The sequence below is a fragment of the Ailuropoda melanoleuca genome, chromosome 14 (assembly GCF_002007445.2).
Source record: "Ailuropoda melanoleuca isolate Jingjing chromosome 14, ASM200744v2, whole genome shotgun sequence".
NCBI classification, from domain to species: domain Eukaryota; kingdom Metazoa; phylum Chordata; class Mammalia; order Carnivora; family Ursidae; genus Ailuropoda; species Ailuropoda melanoleuca.
The window spans coordinates 24,800,760-24,818,929 of record NC_048231.1 but is presented as its reverse complement, the minus strand read 5'-3'; the positions used below and the strand labels follow the sequence as shown (position 1 = coordinate 24,818,929).

The window sequence follows — 18,170 nt, the reverse complement described above, 5'->3', positions numbered from 1 at the left end:
AAAAAAAAAAAAAAAGAATGTTGAGTAATTTGACGAAAGCAAAGATTTTTTTTAGAGACAGCACAAAAACTGGAACTCAGACCTTCTGCCCACCCACCTCACGATCTTTTGAGTACCCCACACTACGTGTCCCATTCAATCCATGGCATCGACTGTTGATAGGATGACTGCTTAGTACACAGAGACACAAAACAGAAAGGGGCATGCCCTTCAGCATTTCATTTTCCTCTGGGTGATACTATGAGGAAGGGATAATGACACATGCCCTGCCTGCTACAGGAGACAGGGAAGTAAGAACAAATGCGTACTTTAAGACTTAAATATAAGTTACAACAATGACAAGGAATTCGAAGCATGGTTCCCATCTCCAAGTGTCTCACTCCATACTGTACTTTCTCTCTGGCGATAATTAAATCAAATCTTCAGGTATTTCAGTAGGGTCCACTGCAATCTTAAATAAAATGAATCTTTTAGACATTTCAGGGAAGACCCTTTACACATATTCATCCAGTCCATGCATTTCTCCATCTATTTTTTTCAAAGAATTTTGAAAAAATTCATCCAGTGGTAATTCATCAAACACAGAAAACCAACAACAATACACTAAGATCCTATTGTGCACAATGTTTTTCATTTCTTACATCACTTAATCTTTATAAGAACACTAAAAAAATACTAGTATATTGATTTTACAGAAGAGACTTCGATAAATTGTATAATTTGCCCCAATTTCACAGTCAATAGTACAGCTGGGATTCAAATTCCAGCCCACCTAATTCCACGCTGAACCACCATGCTGTACGTGAGATCCCCTCTGTGTGTGCTGGTTCATGGATGTTGTGCTCATGACCACAAGGCCCTTTGCAGCCCTTCCTATTAAACAGGACAAGTGGAGATGGCACTGGAACCTCTCTTGCTGTCACTTGGGCTTTGCAGTTCAATTATAGAGTGATGTGAAAAAAGATATGTTTCATGTTCTTATGAATTCCCAGGAACTATCCATTGGAGAAGGGTAAGAGCTACTGTATGCAGAAAAAGAGATTCTGGGAGGCTCTCTCTACCAGCCATGTGTCTGGATCTTTCTTAAGCTTCTGTCCCCTGGACCCTATTTCCTAACTTTTCCAAACAATCCTATTCCTTATACCAATTATGACCTAAGGGCCCTGTTCACTACAGCTCACAGATACCAACTACCACTCTTTCCTGTGCAACATGCTCTTAATTTTGAAGAAAGAAGGACATGGGGCTTGAAGTTCAATCCCTTCATCTTCTTGTCAGGAGTCCCAGTAACAAGGTGGAGTCAGAATCAAACCCAAACCACCAGGTAAATGAAATTAGAGATCTCCTCTGGATCTCATTGTTTACAAGTCTCTCCGTCACTTAAAGACAAAGAATTATCTGAATACTCTTTTTTTTTTCCATGAAGATATTTGCTATATATTTTCACAGAAATTCTGGTAGTGATTTAGAAATGCAAAATCACAGAACAGGAGAGGCAATGTCAAGTCAGCTTATTTCCATGCCTATCACGAAAAGACCAAACTTGAGCTAAACCACCAGGATAATTATTCTTGTTATTCCCGTCACTAATAAAGAGAATGCTACAATTTTCCCATGAACCTCTTCCAGATTTCCAGAGTATTTTGCATAAGGAGATCAATATCTCCACACAAAAGTATAATCGAGGGTAAGTTCCAATCTCTGTTTATTAAAGATTAAAAATATCATGCCGTATAGTGTAGATCTCTCTTTATCTTCTAACATTATGTTTCCAGACTATGGATAACCCTTCAAACAGAAATCTAGGTAAAAGCTAAAACAACACTGATTTTTCACCAGGAAAGAAGTCGATAAATATAATTTTGCACGGCTGTGGTGTTTTGATAGGGAAAACACCTTCATAACTGTGGATGACACTAATATTATGCAGAAAAAGAAAAAATATTAATTAGCCAGTTATAATTACATCGGTCATTCAGGCTAAATGAACTGTGTCTCTATCACATCGTATTTTCCACAACGTGGTCTGCAATGAAATTATTTACTTAATTTGCCTTTTTCTTCCCTCTTTGTCATGGCTTTTTGTTTTGTTGTTTACCTGTTTCCTAATAGACATTCCCTGGGGTTCTCAGAGAGTTCATGTTCATTCTCAGAAGCTGTTACTTCAGAATTTCACCTAGTGGAAACATTCACAGCACTGTCCCCAAAGAATGTATTATGAATGTTGCTATTTTCATGTTGTAGTGACAAGCTGAAATTTAGCAGAAAAAAACTCCTTTTTTTGCCTGTTGATAAGCCAGACTCCTCTGCAGGCAGCTGTTTTTAAGAGCACTTTCTTTGGATAATTCCTTTCTAATAATCCATGATACCTACTGTTTTTGAGGCGATGAGACTGCTGGAAAGATTTTTTTTTCCACAAAAAGATGTGATTTTAGGAGTTTTTCATCAGTGAGTGTCTTAAGTCAGACAGAGTAATGACTATTTCTAGGGTATCGTATCCTCTTCTGGGCCCTAGAAATAAATAGTGTGGAGAAACTGGGTAGGAAGAACCGTGTCCCTACAGAGTTCCTTCGGGGAAAAAGTGACACAGTATTACAGAACTTCCTCATCTGTGCAGGAAAAAATAGCCACTTATAAGCCACAGCATTCATATTATTTCAAGTCAGAGGGCAAGGGGGGAAGGGAGCTAACACTTACTAGTACTTGATGCATGTCAAGCATGACCTGCTCTATTTGCCACAGTGATCCTAGGAGATGCATATCATTTTTTCCTTAGTTAAAAATCGAGAAAGTAGATACAAAGATAAAAAACAAAAGCAGGAACAAAACATACTCTAGTTACCCTAGCTGGCTGGGGCAGAACCAGGATTCAAATTCATCTATCTGAATCCAAACCCCATGGCCTTCCATTACCCCCTGCCCTACGTCTTTCTGCAGCTCCCTTTTAAAAAGAATACAATTAGGGAGATAATAAAAAACATGTGATTGCTGTATTTTTCAAAACATCCAGATGTCGTCAACAATTCCAGCAAGCTGAAGTCTATGGTTTTGCAATAACGCAAGCATCTCTTTCAGTATAAACTAGCACACCACTAATTTTGGCTATCAAGCCTCAGTTGTAAGAATCCAATTCAACATAATCAAGTTCTAATGCCTCTGATTATGTCTATTTGCTCTTGCCTAGAGGCCTGGAAAGACTACAGGTTTTACAAATATAAACAGAGGAGGGTTCATGATGCTGCTGGAATGTTTTACCTTCCTGTTTTCAAAGCAAGAGCGCACTGCTTTGACAAAGAATTCCACAGACGGAACAAAGGGAGCTTATTCCATTAAATAACTTTAAAACTCCAATACATAAGAGTTTTCTGTGCAAACTTTGTTAATATTAATTTGCCCCATATTTAAAATCTGCTGGGAAGTAGGACAGATAGAGGGAGACAGAGACTTGTACTGTATGGGAATTTCACAGACGTAGGTTGGGGTCAGCTCCCTGAGGTCAATTTAGCACCTCATTTATTGGGCATGACCTTTGCCCTAGGTGAGCTCACTGATAGTGGAGACAAAGCACTTGGTAAAATTTTACACCACGACAAGACTACTACAAAGATAAAAGTAGGGACATACTCTAAATTCAGTTCAGAAGAGAAGGTAAACTTCCTTCGGGAAGATTTGGGAGAGCTACAGAAGGAACAGCCTTGAGTAGCAAGCTGAGAAGTATAGCCTTGACCTTGTATGTGATCGAAGGTAATGTCATCGGCACTGGAATGAGGAAGAGTAAGGTAACTATGGTGGGCAAGTTGGGAGGAAAGACATACATGGGCCACAATGGAACCAAAGTGCGAGGGTAAGAAGGACAACATTTTGAAAAGATGCATAAAACTAGAGATAGAATACTTGAAAATGAATGAATGGTAGTAATCAAATACGGCTCAAAGAAGTGGTTCTAGACAACATAGCTCGTTTAATAAAGAAATATGAATTACGTTCTTTGTTGGGACTTTGTTCTAAACAATCAGCTCACGCTGACTCACACCCACACTGAAGTCCAGCAGAAAATCCAATTAGGTAAGCACTCAGAGTGGAGGGGGAAGTGTGACTTGGGGTCATAGGCTGATCTGTTACAGACGCACGTGGTCCAGACAAGCCAAGCAGCCATTCTTGGTAGGAGCGACACTGGTATGTTTACATTTCTTTCACATGGCCTGATCATTTCTCAGTTGTAAACTGTGATAGCAAATGTTTGGTTCCACCTGATTCAGCCAAATTCAGACTCTCACAGACAGAATTTCCCGAAGGGCAAAACAGAGCCAGTGTTTTCATCTGGTCATGGAGCTGGCTGGCCACTGGGCCATTCACCAAACTGCTCCCACGACTGGGCAAAGCCTGCTTTCATAACTCCATCAATGAGCTCATGTAGACTGACTCTAGTATGCCACCCATCCAGAGTTGCCTCATGACAGACAGCGGCCTTATGGAGATAGAAGGACACAGGAGCACCGGTAGACATGGTCTCGCTGTCTATAGGGAAATGGAGGAATTAAGGAATGGGAAATAAGGAATTAAGGCAGCATAGATAATATTCACATGGAATTAGGAAGGACAGATAATTGGAAGGTCTTTATGAATTTCTGAATTCATAAAACACAACTTTGCTACATGCAAAAATGAGTGCATTGGTACAAAATGCAGAAAGGGAGGGATGGCAAAAAAGAAAGGAAAGAAAGAAAGAAAGAAAGAAAGAAAGAAAGAAAGAAAGAAAGAAAGAAAGAAAGAAAGAGACTAAACATCACATTCAACAGGGTGAAGACTTTCAAACACATTTGTGCTTCTTTTCAAACCACCAATGGAGAACAGCCTTTTCCAGCCCATCTCAGGGTCATTCTTTTTCCCCAATAAAGTCTACAGCCTGAGCAATTACACAGATCTAGAAAAGGAGAGAATCTGACCTATTTATAAAACAGTCAATTCTCCATTATTTCCAGGCTCTCTCAGAGGTCACTACCTTTACGCTATTTTCTGCCCTTTGGTCATTCCATCGTCCATTATCACGTCCACAAGGAGAAAGAGGTGAAAATCAATTCATTTAACTATTTAGTAGTAGTGCTGGTAAAGGAAAGAGTGGAGAGTGTCCTCTGTAATACACACACCCCACAATCTGACACTCCCTCTACAGACTTTCATTAGCACAGAAAATAGGATCACAAGTGTCACACTTTATTTTCAAACTAGTGATTCTTCTCTCTTCCCATTTTACAGAAACACCTTGAAAGACTCAAGAATCCTTTTCACTCAAAAATGGCAAAGAGCAAATAATAACTTTTACATAGTTATTTACTAAAAAAATCAAATACGAAAGACTGTGTCACAGATTACCTACTGAACCATGAACAATCACCTCTGAATTCAATTTTCAAGGTATGGAAAAATAAATGCAGAGTTAATTATGGGAATTACTCAGTGCTCACCTATCTTATAACAATAATTGATAGCTACAAAATAAGGTAAGCAACCCGAGGCAATTCTCTCTACTTCAGTTTCTCTACGTGTAAAGTTGGGTTATGAGCAGTATTGTTAAACAGAATCACTTTATAGGGTTTCATGAAAATTTAAATATGATAATATACATGAACTGTTTAAGCAGCACTCTAAATAAACCTTATCTATGATCTAAACCTTTATAGATGTTTTATGTACTGTTTATTATTATTATTACTATTATTATTATTACTATTAATCCCCTAGATGAGAATATGGCCTTCCTGATACTCAGTGTGATTCTAGGAATAAGGAGAGCAAACTGTTTCTAAACAGTCCCATAAATTAACATTATAAGATCTTCTGGGTGGTGTTCTAAGCCTCTTATATGAAAGCATAGTGGCTTGTCACTCCATGTATCATCTCAGGTGTCATTCCATGTATTTCCTATTGGCATTGAATGTGTTGCCAACATACAGACAGCCCAGAGGGAACCAAGAGTAAAGGCAGGAGCATATCAACATATGCTCCACTATCTTCTACCTATTTAGCCTCTGGAAATTTTGCTGAAATTTTGCATACACCCGCCCACATGCATACAAGTCATCTGTGTTCATCAATTAACAGTTCACCGTGAAAGTAGCACAGTATTGTTAGAATTAGGATTAGAGGACTGAAAGGTCCAACTTTTGTCACCATTACGAAACAATGTAAGTTTAGAATGTATTGTACCCTCCAAATAGTCTTCAAAGCACACACCATGAAGACTAAGGCGGATCCTGCTTTGTGGAGACAGAGTGATTAGCAAGTTACGATTTCTAGTCTTCTGTTCTCTCAGGAGAGCCCTGGCTCCTCAGATATCTCCATCAGGAAATAATGTGCCTACGATAAAAATCAACAACATGAAAGCAAAGGGTAAAAAAATGAAAAAGAGTGCAAATGCACAAAACTTTTCATAAGCTCTTTGCTTCAAGCTCTCTTTAATTATGCCAAGAAGGATACACAAAGTTGATACTATGAGTTAAACTTCTCATCCTATGGTTAACCACATCTGCATACACAACTACTTAACCGATGGTTTCACTAGGTGCCAAGAAAGATACATCATCAAGTGGAATTATTTCTTCTTTAAACAGATCTCCCAGTGTGGCATCTGAATTGCCTCATGTGTGGTTTGGAGTGCTTGATGCTGATCAGGGTTGGGTTAACCAGCTAGATATTTACCTGACAAACCTGTTTGGAGGAGGCAGAAAGGGGAGGTTGTATTTTTTCCCCATTGGGCAACAGATCTATGGGATTGGAGGAAGGAGTCCCTATCACTAGATTATGAATCTTCTGTCTTCCAGGATTGGCCAGCCCGATTGTGCATTTATTCATTCAATTGTATTTATGCAGAACCTGGTGCAGTGGGCATTGTCGTCAATACTCAGGGGAATGAATGGGCCAAGGTTCTTGGGGTCCAATGGAAAAGACAGATATTAGAACAGACACATTACTATACAACACAAGCAGGGAAATAATAAAGGTACAAACAAAATTCTGTAGAAGCCCAGAGAGAGGAATGAGTAATTCTGACTAGGACGGAGGGTGACGTTCATGTGGGTCTTAAAGGAAAATAATTTGCTAAATGGAGAGTGAGAGGTCATATTTTACATGAAGGATAAGCAGTGTGGGAGAGGCTAAGCATCAAAAAAGCGTGCCTTATCATGAACGTGGGTGCAGGAGATGGGTGCTTGGGGGGCTTGAGTGATGGTTTGAGATCCAGATGGTCATGGATCTCACATGTCCTGACAACAAGTTTGGATGGGCTTTATCCAGAGGGACATGGAATCTGCATGATAGCTGACTAAAGTAATATATTTTGGTTTTTAGGAGAGTAACAGTGGAGATACCAAAACCAGTACAGTGACAAGTGTAAGGGACACAGATGCCTGGTGGTGGCATCCCACAGGAGACTGTGGCTACCGAGAGAGAAGCCAGCCCTGATGTCTGGCCCCTCAGATGGTTCTTTGAGAGAACAGTTGGGTTAAATCAAGCAATATTTACTATGTGATAAAAGACAGAAAAAAAATACTGTCAGAAGTTCACAAATGACTATAAACCAGATGATTATAAGACTTCTGAGTCTCTGGGTCAGAAAAAATTCTAAATACTATGGAGGTCAGTAAACTCCAAACCTGGAGGGTTTTGTGCATCTACATTCCAGGCTTCATCATGGGCTTAACAAACCAGAACCTCCAGGCCTAGGGCCCAGGAACCTGGGTTTTGAACCAACTTCTCCAATTAGTTTCAGACAGATGAGTCAAGTTTGGAAGAGGGCATCTCCAGGTCGACCCATCAGATTTCTTGATGAGCAGGATGAGGTCTTCTTTGAAAGAATATCTAAAATGCCAAAACAGCATGGTGCTTGGCACACGGCAAGGATTCAACTTTGGTCAAATGCCCGGTTACAAGCGCGTGACTAGAACGGATGTGCGTCGTGCATTCCTTCTGGACTCAGAGATTATTAGAGTTCAGTTTTAAATTCCACTGCTGTCAGCACTATTGGACTTGTTCCTTACCTATTTGAGTAAAAGAATTTTTTTTAACCATTTTCCAAAGAATTTTAATCTCTCTTGCATGTTCTAAAGCAGCAAAACAAGGTCTTTTTGTTTTACTCTGGGTGGAATGTTGGGTCGGAAGCTACTTACTAAGATGCTAACACCTTAGAAAATATACTCTATGCCTGCTTCTCTCTGCTCCAATTTCATTAATTATACGTGTATATATTACATTCTATATTATATGATCTTACCAGGAAAAGCTTCTGCGCTTCTGGACTTGGAGGTCTGGGACATGCCTAACATCTTGTTAAGTATAACTTTCTTATAGCAATAAATTTACAGATTCATAGTGGGGGAAAACAAAACCTTTATTTTAATTGTTGGGTAGAAAGCAAAAAAAATTATACTATGTATTCATCCAATTACAGAGACAAATGAAAAATAACCCCAGCATTGTGTATTTTGACCAGTGCCTTTGAGTTCTGTATTTGTTCAGAGTATCTTCCATAGAAGCCGTTAGAAGTTCCTTTACTTAAATTAACTGAAAATTACTCTCTGAAAGAAATAATTCCACATTAAACTGATAATCCAATAGCACCATTCTGATTTGGACATCTACCATTATACCAGCAAGGTGCACTCATTCTATAAGTACAAACTAAGCATTATATAAATATAACAACGGTTTACATGTTAATCTTCTACAATAAAACACTTGCATGACTCTGCCAAGAGTCATCTGTGAGACGAATTGCGTGAAGCAAGTATTTGAAATTCACTCTGATAAAAATCTCGGCACATCGGCAAAGACATAATAACCACAGTTCAGCGCACCCCGTGTCATAGTCTAGACACAGGACTTGTTGCAAAGCAACAGGTATTGGTCACCCATGGAAGGCTGCATAGATTGGGGGGGAGGGTGCGTGGAGAAGCACTCCTCAACTGTCGAAGCGTATGCTTTCAATGAACAGCCATAACAACAACAATGACAACAAACTACAAGTTAGACACCACTTTCTGATTCCCCAAGCTGAGATGAGTCCTCTTTTCTGGTCTCCCCCTGCTTCTCCAGCCCCTATCACACCAGCAGGCTGCACTATATACCACTAGCTCTGAGCTCATTCTGTCACCATACGAAGTGCTTATTTCCCTTGCTGTCCTTTTCACGCTCTGTTACACACATAAATATTGAAATTTTATTTTGCAGAAGAGGCTGCATCCTGTAGGGGAAAGGTTCAAGGGGTCCAAAGCCTTTTTGGGGATTCCAGAGAAGCGGCAAAGATATTTGTTGAAGGGGAAAGTAACATAATGGAATCATTATCATTTCGGAGAGAGAAGGATCTGCAGTCAGCATTTATTAAGCCTCTACTGTGTGCCAGACAGGCAGACATTTTACATAATTATCTCAGCCCTCAGAAGAACAGCTCCATGAGTACAGAATGTTTTCTCCCATTTTAGACTAGACATAGAGATTAAAAGACATTTAAAAATTTGCCCAAGTTTATCAAATTAACAAGTGACACAGCCAGCATGAGAACCTCCACACATAAAGCTTTCTTCATTAATATTATGGATTCCTGGCACACTTATTAGTATTGACTGCCTTTAGTCATGTACAAAGCACATGCAATTAGGTTTTGTGTCTCCCTCTCGCCTCCCCAGCCTAGGCAGCCTCAAGTGGAGGGATCCTGCATTACGTACTTGCCTCTCCGATCTTCCTCTGTGCCTGGAATACAGCAAGTGCTAAAAATCACCCCTTGGGATGAATGGAAGAGCTTTCTTTATCATCTGGCGTATACCCTCTGCCTCTAAAAGAATCATATCTCCTTCTTGAGTACCAAGCCATTCACACAAAAATAAATTCCCTCGTTGCATGTTGTGCTTTTCTTTATTTAGAGTTTCCTTAGGACCTATTTGGAAAAGAAAATGTCCAATTAAAAATAACTTGGGCTATCTCATTCTTCTATTCTGTTAGGAACATACGGGCTAAATTAGCACCACCAAGCTGAAGAATATATAAGCACCCCTTCCCCATGGTATCTAAGACTTAGATCTGTTTGTGCCTTTCTAACTCCCAACACATATACCTCCAGACTCTTCTCGTTTTATTAGCAGAGCTCTTCAGAGTAGAGGCAAACATTTTTCTTCTTCAAATATTATTATTGTATCATTCAGCACTGCCAGAACAAAAGGCACTCAGATTAATTTGGCCAAACTACAAAAGCAATTTGTCATGTAAAAATAGAGTTATATGGCCAGGTACTTTTCAATGTACTGCTAAAATTCTCATCAACTTAAAAAAAAGGGGAGGGGGGCCAAGTGTCAGAACTTTGGCAACTAGCAAGTCAGAAACGGAGAAGCACATTGTTAGATACACACTGTCATGCATCCAAATAACGGATAAAAACATTCCTTCTGATCAAAAATCACAACCTAATCATATATTTTATAAATATACTTCACATATGCATGTGTTTTCTGCAAGCCTCATTTAAGCAACCATAAAATGATTAAAAATTAACCTTTACAAAGGCCTACATGTATACAAATCAGGAAAGTAAAATAAACATACTCTCTCGGAACATTTAAAATTGAAACTGTCTCAGATCGGGCAATTATAAAAATGCAACTGAACAAAGTATGGAAAAATAACTTGTAAAAAATTGTCCCACAAGGGTTTTATGATACTAACATGTCAAAATAAGGCCAAGCTTTGGGGAGTATGTTGGTATCCTAATAAATCAAGTCTTTCCATTCATGGAGAATGAGCTCAGGAGGTATGCCCTACCAAAAAGGCAATCTTTTGCACCAGCTTGCCTCATGATGCAAAACCAAAGTTTTAAACATCATCATATATTCTATTAACGGCTTACGTTTTTGCGAAAGGTAACTTGGATGACTTAAGTATAAATCCAGCCAAACAGAGAAACCACCTTACCGCAGGGAATGTGGATGGTTTCTTCCCAAAAGAGCCCCAGTGAAATCCATTTGTGATAAATTCAGTTTCCAACATCCAGCCAGCCTGTCGAGGATGGAAAGTTTGGCCTTTGCACAAATGTCACCCTAATGACCCTTGATCCTTGAAAACACTACTTTCATCAAAACAGAGGAAACTTACAAAAGTAGACAAGGCCCCATTAAATGAATGAAGAAATGACGTAGAGGGCCATCAGACACTTGACCGCTTGGGTGATATCCCATTACATTCACAAAAGCCAAAGCTCCTGGAGGGCAGGTCACTCTGTTTTAGTATAAGACCCAGTCCTGGCACATGACAGTCCTGCAGGGATAAATGTTACCAATTTGAATAATGCATCTTTATAGGAATATAACACTGCATGATTATCAAGGTATTTTCCCACACATTACTCTCATCTGACCCTGCCACAACCCTATTGATTTCTGCAGAAAGGAAATTAAGTCTCCAGGAGATTAAGTAATTTGTCCAAGGTCATAAATGTACAAAGGAGTGTGCTGACATGAGAATGCAGGTTTTCTTTATATAAACATATATTTTCTTTCCCCCAAAACAACCTCCCTACTGCTCACTCCCCACCACAGTTAAGGTCCCAGATCACAAGGCCTACACCATAAAGTTATCCTCATCCATAACAGGAAAACTTGTGTCTACTATAAGGGTGGAGAGACAATGAAATGCTATTTTTTTTACAACTACATATTTATGTGATTGAAATAATTATTACTCTTTTAATAAGAAATCCAACTGAGCATTTTGGATAGGTTGGTAAAGGAAGAAACTTATAAACTGTATCTGGAGAATTCAACATCTATGTGATTAAATGTAACATTCATCATTTTGTGCAAAGCCAAATGGTCTCAGGGAGAACTCTGCGCAGCCGTGGGTAGCCTTCAACTTGTTTGGCTCCCGTTACCCAGTGAGAGGCCAGGCTAATAGGGCTTTCTCAGACCAGCTCACAGAGACAGTTGTGAGCCATAAAATCCCGCATGTGATGATTGGGAAAGGTAGGAGAGGAGGGGGTAAAGGCTCCTAGACAGAATTTCCTGGCACCTCTATGGCAAATGCTTACCCAGTCTAGTTCCATAGCCGTCCTCTCCTCTTTATCTATGAGGGATATTAGAATTCCCAGCATTATTTCCTTTTTCAAAATATTTCAGTCCAAGTTCTGGAGCAAAGTTGGAGAGGAAACTATCACAGAGGCTATTTTGACCCTGGATTTCATCAAAAGTGACGCCCATAGGCAGCTGGGGATAAGTGACACCAGCACATGGACCTATTTCGGGACTGATGTGAGTCTAATGTTTTCCATTCAGCTCATGACCTCTGTTGACTTCAAGAGACACTATATTTGTGAACAGACTTTGGGAGCCACTGTTCTTTTACTCTCTGTTGAAGGGGGTTTCAATATCCAAGGACCTAATAGCCATCTATGAACTTTGAGACGTGATGGCTTTTGGTGGGTTTAAATCCAAAAGCCCTCGGGTTCTTAAAAGGTTCAGATGGAAGATTCTTTTATCTGTGTCTTGAAAGCTCTAATAAAAAGAACTGAAATATAACACATGACCCGTGAACTGAGGAGGACAGAGGACCTTTTGCCAAGTTTCCTGCACATTCCCTTAAAAGCAACCTGGGGAGAAAGTGAGAAAAACTGCTCAGCTCTAATGAGTACCTAATGGGTAGGAACGCCAGAGATTTATTTTGTGAATGCTTCAAAAAATGGCTGAGGTCTTTAACCACTAAACTGCCAGAAAATGTGTGGCCTTATTAAGCATCAGCTGAATAACTGACCAGTGTTTGAGAATCATGAATGTGGCCTTTCTGACTTCCCAAAGTATACAAGGATATTTTCTTGACTTTCCCTTATTACAGATCCATAAAAATGACGCTACTTTGTTCAGGAGACTTGGGACACATGGTGCTGCATGCTTCTGCAGAAACACATCCCACATTAAATTAAGTTAGAGGTGGTATTTGAAAAATACATAAATAACGGAGTTCCAACTCACTGCAAATGGTACAGGAGGCCAGTAAGTGGGAAGCCTACAAGAAAAGGACTTCTTTTAGAAAGATGTTTTACAGGACTTTTTCTGCATCATTAACTCTTCTGGAATCCTGAATATAACATGATGAATTTCCCTAAAAAAAGTAGCTACTGTTTAATTTTGAATCACTTCAAAGAGCCTCAGTAGAAGGAATCAAAGAAAACCAAAAAGACCAGTAGATGTGAAATTCGCCAAGGAAAAAAAAAAAGCCATGAAGGTTCTAACAGATTTTGACCATGTACTGAAAATACCACTGATTATTTTGCTAATACAGTGTTTTACTGTTCCATGCAGCTGAAATAAGACTCTGTATTCATCGGAACACGGGATATTTTTATTACAATATTTGTGTCATAGCTCTTTAAAAGGAAACATATTTAAAACCTTGAAAAGAATCTCTGTCTTAAAATGGTTCTTGATGTGTAGATGAGTACATGTGTTTTGCTATAAACAGATAATTAATTGGAGTTCACGTTGCTAAAAAGAGTAAAAAGATACTGGTAGTCTTAGTCCTATCCCCAACATGCAGTTCTAGAAAAAAAGACATAATTTTTAAAAAGCAAAGCAATTAGGAAGGTGAAGAAAGGAAAGAAAGCTGGCTGGGATATTATAATGGTTGTTTGATTATCATCTCATTGGTCTTTAAAAATGTCTTTTACATAAAACCTGCCCAAGGGAAAAGAAAGAAAACCTCCTAAAAATTCCACATCCCTGAACACCACTACATCAAAAACCATCTGGAAAATGTCAGATAATGGTATCCGCCCACCTAAGAAATTCAGTAAACTTTGTCTTCAATTACCATTTAGAATAATCAACTCAAATTGAAATTTCGATTTGAAAACCCTCAGAAGACAAAGCTGGGATTAGGAATCAGATTTTAAAAGTCTCCTTAAAAGACCATCTGTTTATAGACACCCTTCTCATATCCCACCTCGTCCTTGATCTGTACCATAAGTTCACAGCAGAAGCACAGCTGAATTTAAAGCCATATACACACTGCTACTATGAAGTCTAGTTATCACACGTACGTCCTGAGCTTGTCTCAAGTTTCCCTTGTTATGTAAGCACTTAGGGGCAATAAAATTTCACTTATATTCAGCAGCATTGTGAGTCTCAAAACATTAGTCTACCTAACTGTACAATCCTTTTACTGGCAGTGGATAGCCCTGGTATTTTATTTATATTGATCATATTGTCAATGCTATATGGAATAACCATTTAGTAGCCTATTAGCCTGTAACGTTTTATTACTGTTGTTAAATATCATTACCCATACTGAACTCCATATTAGAAAAATCAGGTTGGAAAATCTAAATATTCAGAAAGAACTACAAGACTGTTGGGTTCTCGAACCGCCCCCCCCCCATAATCTGCAGACTGATGAGAAGAAAGAAAAACAAGGAGTATCCACTTCTCACAGATAGAGGTCACTAATGGACTGAATTTGAATCACTGTGGCAGAAACCACAAAGTTATTAAAGTAATCTAGTGAAAAAATGAACTTGAATCGAAATTAAAGTAAAAATACCAAAAGATGATTCTTCAGAAAGGTCTGACCTGAATAGAAATAAAATTGCATCATCTTGCCCCTTTTTGAATCTTCTGAGCAGTGAGCAAAACCGAGAGCCCCCCTGCCCTTTGCTGTTTTTTAATTCAGACACTGCCGATCACAGGAGCAGCAATTCTTCCTTGTAGGGTACAAGACTGAAGAGTCAAACTAGATCAGATGTTCACACTGAGTCTGTATAGAATAAGGCTCCTGGACATACATACTTGAGCCTTTCCTGAAACCACAGCTTCAAACTAGGAAGATATAAGTTTGCTTCAGGGAGATATGTCTAAATCCTAAATCAAACTCTCCAGCAGGCCAGAATATAAATGTAATGGGGATCAGAGGAGGTTCAAATTAGATCCAGCCGGTCAAAGTCAAACTCGGATAAGATCACATCATCTGAAACCTGGCATACAGGGAAAACCCATGACTGCCTAGGGGACCTCAAGGCAGCCCAACATGGTGTCATTTGGGAATCTACTTTCTTCTGTTAAAAGCATCCCCTGGAATTTCTAAAACTGCAATGAAACTACTGAAGTGTTAAGACATGGGCATTTTTTTTTAAACCAGCATTCTTCCAATGCTAGGTTTGTAATAGGTCCTGCTACACAGCTAGTCCCCTTCTTACAGTGTCTTGTATCTACTCGCAGAGACATGGAATAATGCTTGAAATTTCATCTTCCAACCTCTTCCACTCAGATATTTGCAACTCGACATGACAGTATGGTGCTGCCCCTCCATAGGTGATTATTAAAAATTCTTACAGGGTTTAACCCTAGCCTATTTGGGGCTTTTGAGGAGGGGAGGGGAAAAAGTTGTATTTGGAGGGGCAATAACATCATGGGGAAATAAGCAACTTTTCATGGCATGTGTATCAACCAAAGATTTATTCTCTTCCAATATGGTGGCCTGTCCACCTTTGATTCTGGTGCATGCTGGTTAGTAATTAAAAAAAAAAAAAAAAGTCCAGTTCTAACACTTTAGATACTGACCTAAAATCTTACATTCATACTGCAACAACCAAATACATCCCTGGATGAATGCCAACCTGCATTCTATTACCTCAAAATGTTTGGGGGATCCTTTCATTGGAGACTTAGGAAGGTCATATCACTTAAATCCATAGACAATATGGGCTCCTATATGGAAGCTAGCCTACATATTAGCTTTTGGCTAGGAGAAGTTAGACATAATAAATTTAGCAATAAGCCTGTGAGCTAGGGAATATGCCCCAAAGCTCCCTGAAACCCTGTGTGATTTAAGAGCCTCCCAGCTGAGTGGTAAGCAATAGCTCCCATTTAGATGGGGCTTTGCATAGCAAATGCAGCATGTCAAGAAATCTAATCAGCACCTTGCACTCCTGCTCAAGCATTTACACGGATTTGTGCCTTGCACTTGATCAGCTTACTGCAAGCTTTACAAGAGATTCCCTCCACTACAATTAATCAAAAGCTCTTGGAGACTGCTTTCCATTTACAAGAGAAGTCAAGATGAGCTTCCAGGTGAATAAATGATGATCATAATAATGATGACAGCAGCAGTAAACGTGGAGCTGCTTTGAAACTGGGCTGGGGGAAAGGGGACGGTGGAGAGTTGGGGCTGGAATCTTTCTGTAGCTCTCTGAGGGACAATCAGGAGCTATTTTCTTAGTTAACCTAAGTAAGGTTGCTGTTTGGGAAACGTGACCATATTCTCTCTCAGCTGCCCCTGGCCCCAAGTGCACACACACCACGGTCTATCAGTCCACGGAGGAACTACCGGCCTCTCCGCAGCACCACTAACCACCCCCCAAATACACACACACACACACACACACACACACACACACACACACACACCACACACACACACAGGACAATCACTGTAAATTCATGTCGCCAATGGCTAACGCGTTTCATCTCATACTGCAATAAAAATGTGACTTCTAAAGTTTTCATTTTATGACGCCAGAAGGTGAATGGAAGGAGGGAGGAAGGGAAGGCTCCGGGGATGTCAAAGGGGGAAAACGTAATTTTTTCCCTTTATTTGATATTCAGTCTCTCTCTCTCTCTCTCTCTCTCTCTCTCTCTCACACACACACACACACACACACACACACAGATTTGCTTTTCTGCACCAGCTAAATGAGGTGGGCGAATGGGAGTAGGCGCCCATCATTTTTAAAAGATTCTAAATAGGGCTGAGAGTGAGAGGGTGAAGGTGCGGAGGTGAGGGTGGGAGTGAGTGAAATCCATGCATCATTTCCCCGGATTGAAGAACACCAGAAGCCCCTAAATCCACATTCTCAATTTCCAACCAGCTACAAGATGAGGCCCCAACTGGGGCCGAGGGTTCTCATCCATCCCCAGTGGAGCCTCACCTCCCTGCACCGCTGCCCAGCGAGGGCAGAGAAGCGCCGCGGGCCCCTCTAAACTGACCATAGATCTCCCAGAGCTGGGTGCCTATCCCCGGGATCTTGAACTTCGCCTCCCTCTTACTTTCACTCAGATCTGGCGAGCGTCAGTAAAGGCGCCGTGAAGGAGCAGAGCTCAGCGGCGGGGCATGGAAGGAGAGGGTTGGGGGTGCGCGTTACCTGCGAAGGTTCTCGAGGTCTCCTTCCAGCCCCGGTGGTAATCTCGCTCAGCGCTGCGTCGTCTCCCAGATCCAAACTTTTGCGGGGTCCTCCGGGCGGCGGCGGCGGCGACGGTGGCGGCTGCCGAAGCCCAGCCTTGTCGCCCGCAGCGTCGGGGCGCGGGGGTGCGGAGGCCGGAGCCTCAGAGCGGCGCGCGCCTCCCCGCAGCCGGCCGGAGCCCGGGCGCCCAGCTCGCCTAGCTCGCTCTCGCCTTTCTCCTCTACGGAGCCGCGGCATCGTCTTCCCCCGTCCTCCGCCACCTCCGCCTCCAGGGCTCGGGCATGCCACTTTCTCTCGGCGCCGGCCGCCGCGGCCCCCGCCTCCTTTCCACCTCTGCCTGCCCCTCTCCGCCTCCACCAAGCCGCGATTCCCGAAAGAAGCCGGGCGAGCGGGGAAGGCAGCGGAAAGAGGTCCCGCAGCGCCGGGGCTCCTCAGAGGCGGAGGACCTCAGGGGGCGGCCGGAGAGCCGGGCGGGCGCGCCTGGGGCGCCTGGGAGCCAACCCCGCAGAGCCCGGAGCACAGAGCTGCGCGGGGCGGCGCGGGGGCGGGCGCGGGGCTCGCTCCAAGTGCTGCGCCGGCCCGGCGTGGGTCCCGAGGCTGCTCCGACCACACTGCTGCCTCGATCGGTGCGGCCGGGCTAATGTAGACGCCGCGGCCCCCACCCCCCCTCCTGACACCCCCGGGAGATGTTTACAGTAATGAATTCGCAGGATCGCCTGCGCCGCTCCCGCGCTCCTCTTCTCCCTCAGTCCCTCGCGCTCTGGCGCGCTCCCCTTCTGGAGCCCTCTTTCTCTGCCCCCCTCCTTTACGCCCTCCCTTTCGGAGTCCCTCCCACATTTCTGGTTTAAAGAATGCTTGGGAGGCGCGGCTGCAACCCTAAGCTTTCCATGAGGCAAAGTCGGACTCAGTGTTTAACCCTCTCCTCCCCGAACAGAGTTGCAGAGCGCCTGGACCAAGACCATGG

General features: G+C 41.7%; 1 protein-coding gene across 4 annotated transcripts in view; it reads right to left on the bottom strand.

The window, feature by feature from the left end:
* FLRT2 (fibronectin leucine rich transmembrane protein 2) overlaps positions 1-18,170 on the bottom strand; it is a 97,420-nt gene that overhangs the window by 76,496 nt on the left and 2,754 nt on the right. For 2 of the 4 annotated variants that reach the window (XM_034642277.1, XM_034642275.1), the window contains exon 1: positions 17,168-18,100. The exons of 1 other annotated variant lie outside the window; for it this stretch is intronic. The gene's annotated coding sequence lies outside the window, so the exon portion shown is untranslated. Of the gene's footprint in view, positions 1-32; positions 11,299-17,167; positions 18,127-18,170 lie in introns of those variants that run through there. One more of the 4 variants, XR_004620143.1, reaches the window with a different exon arrangement.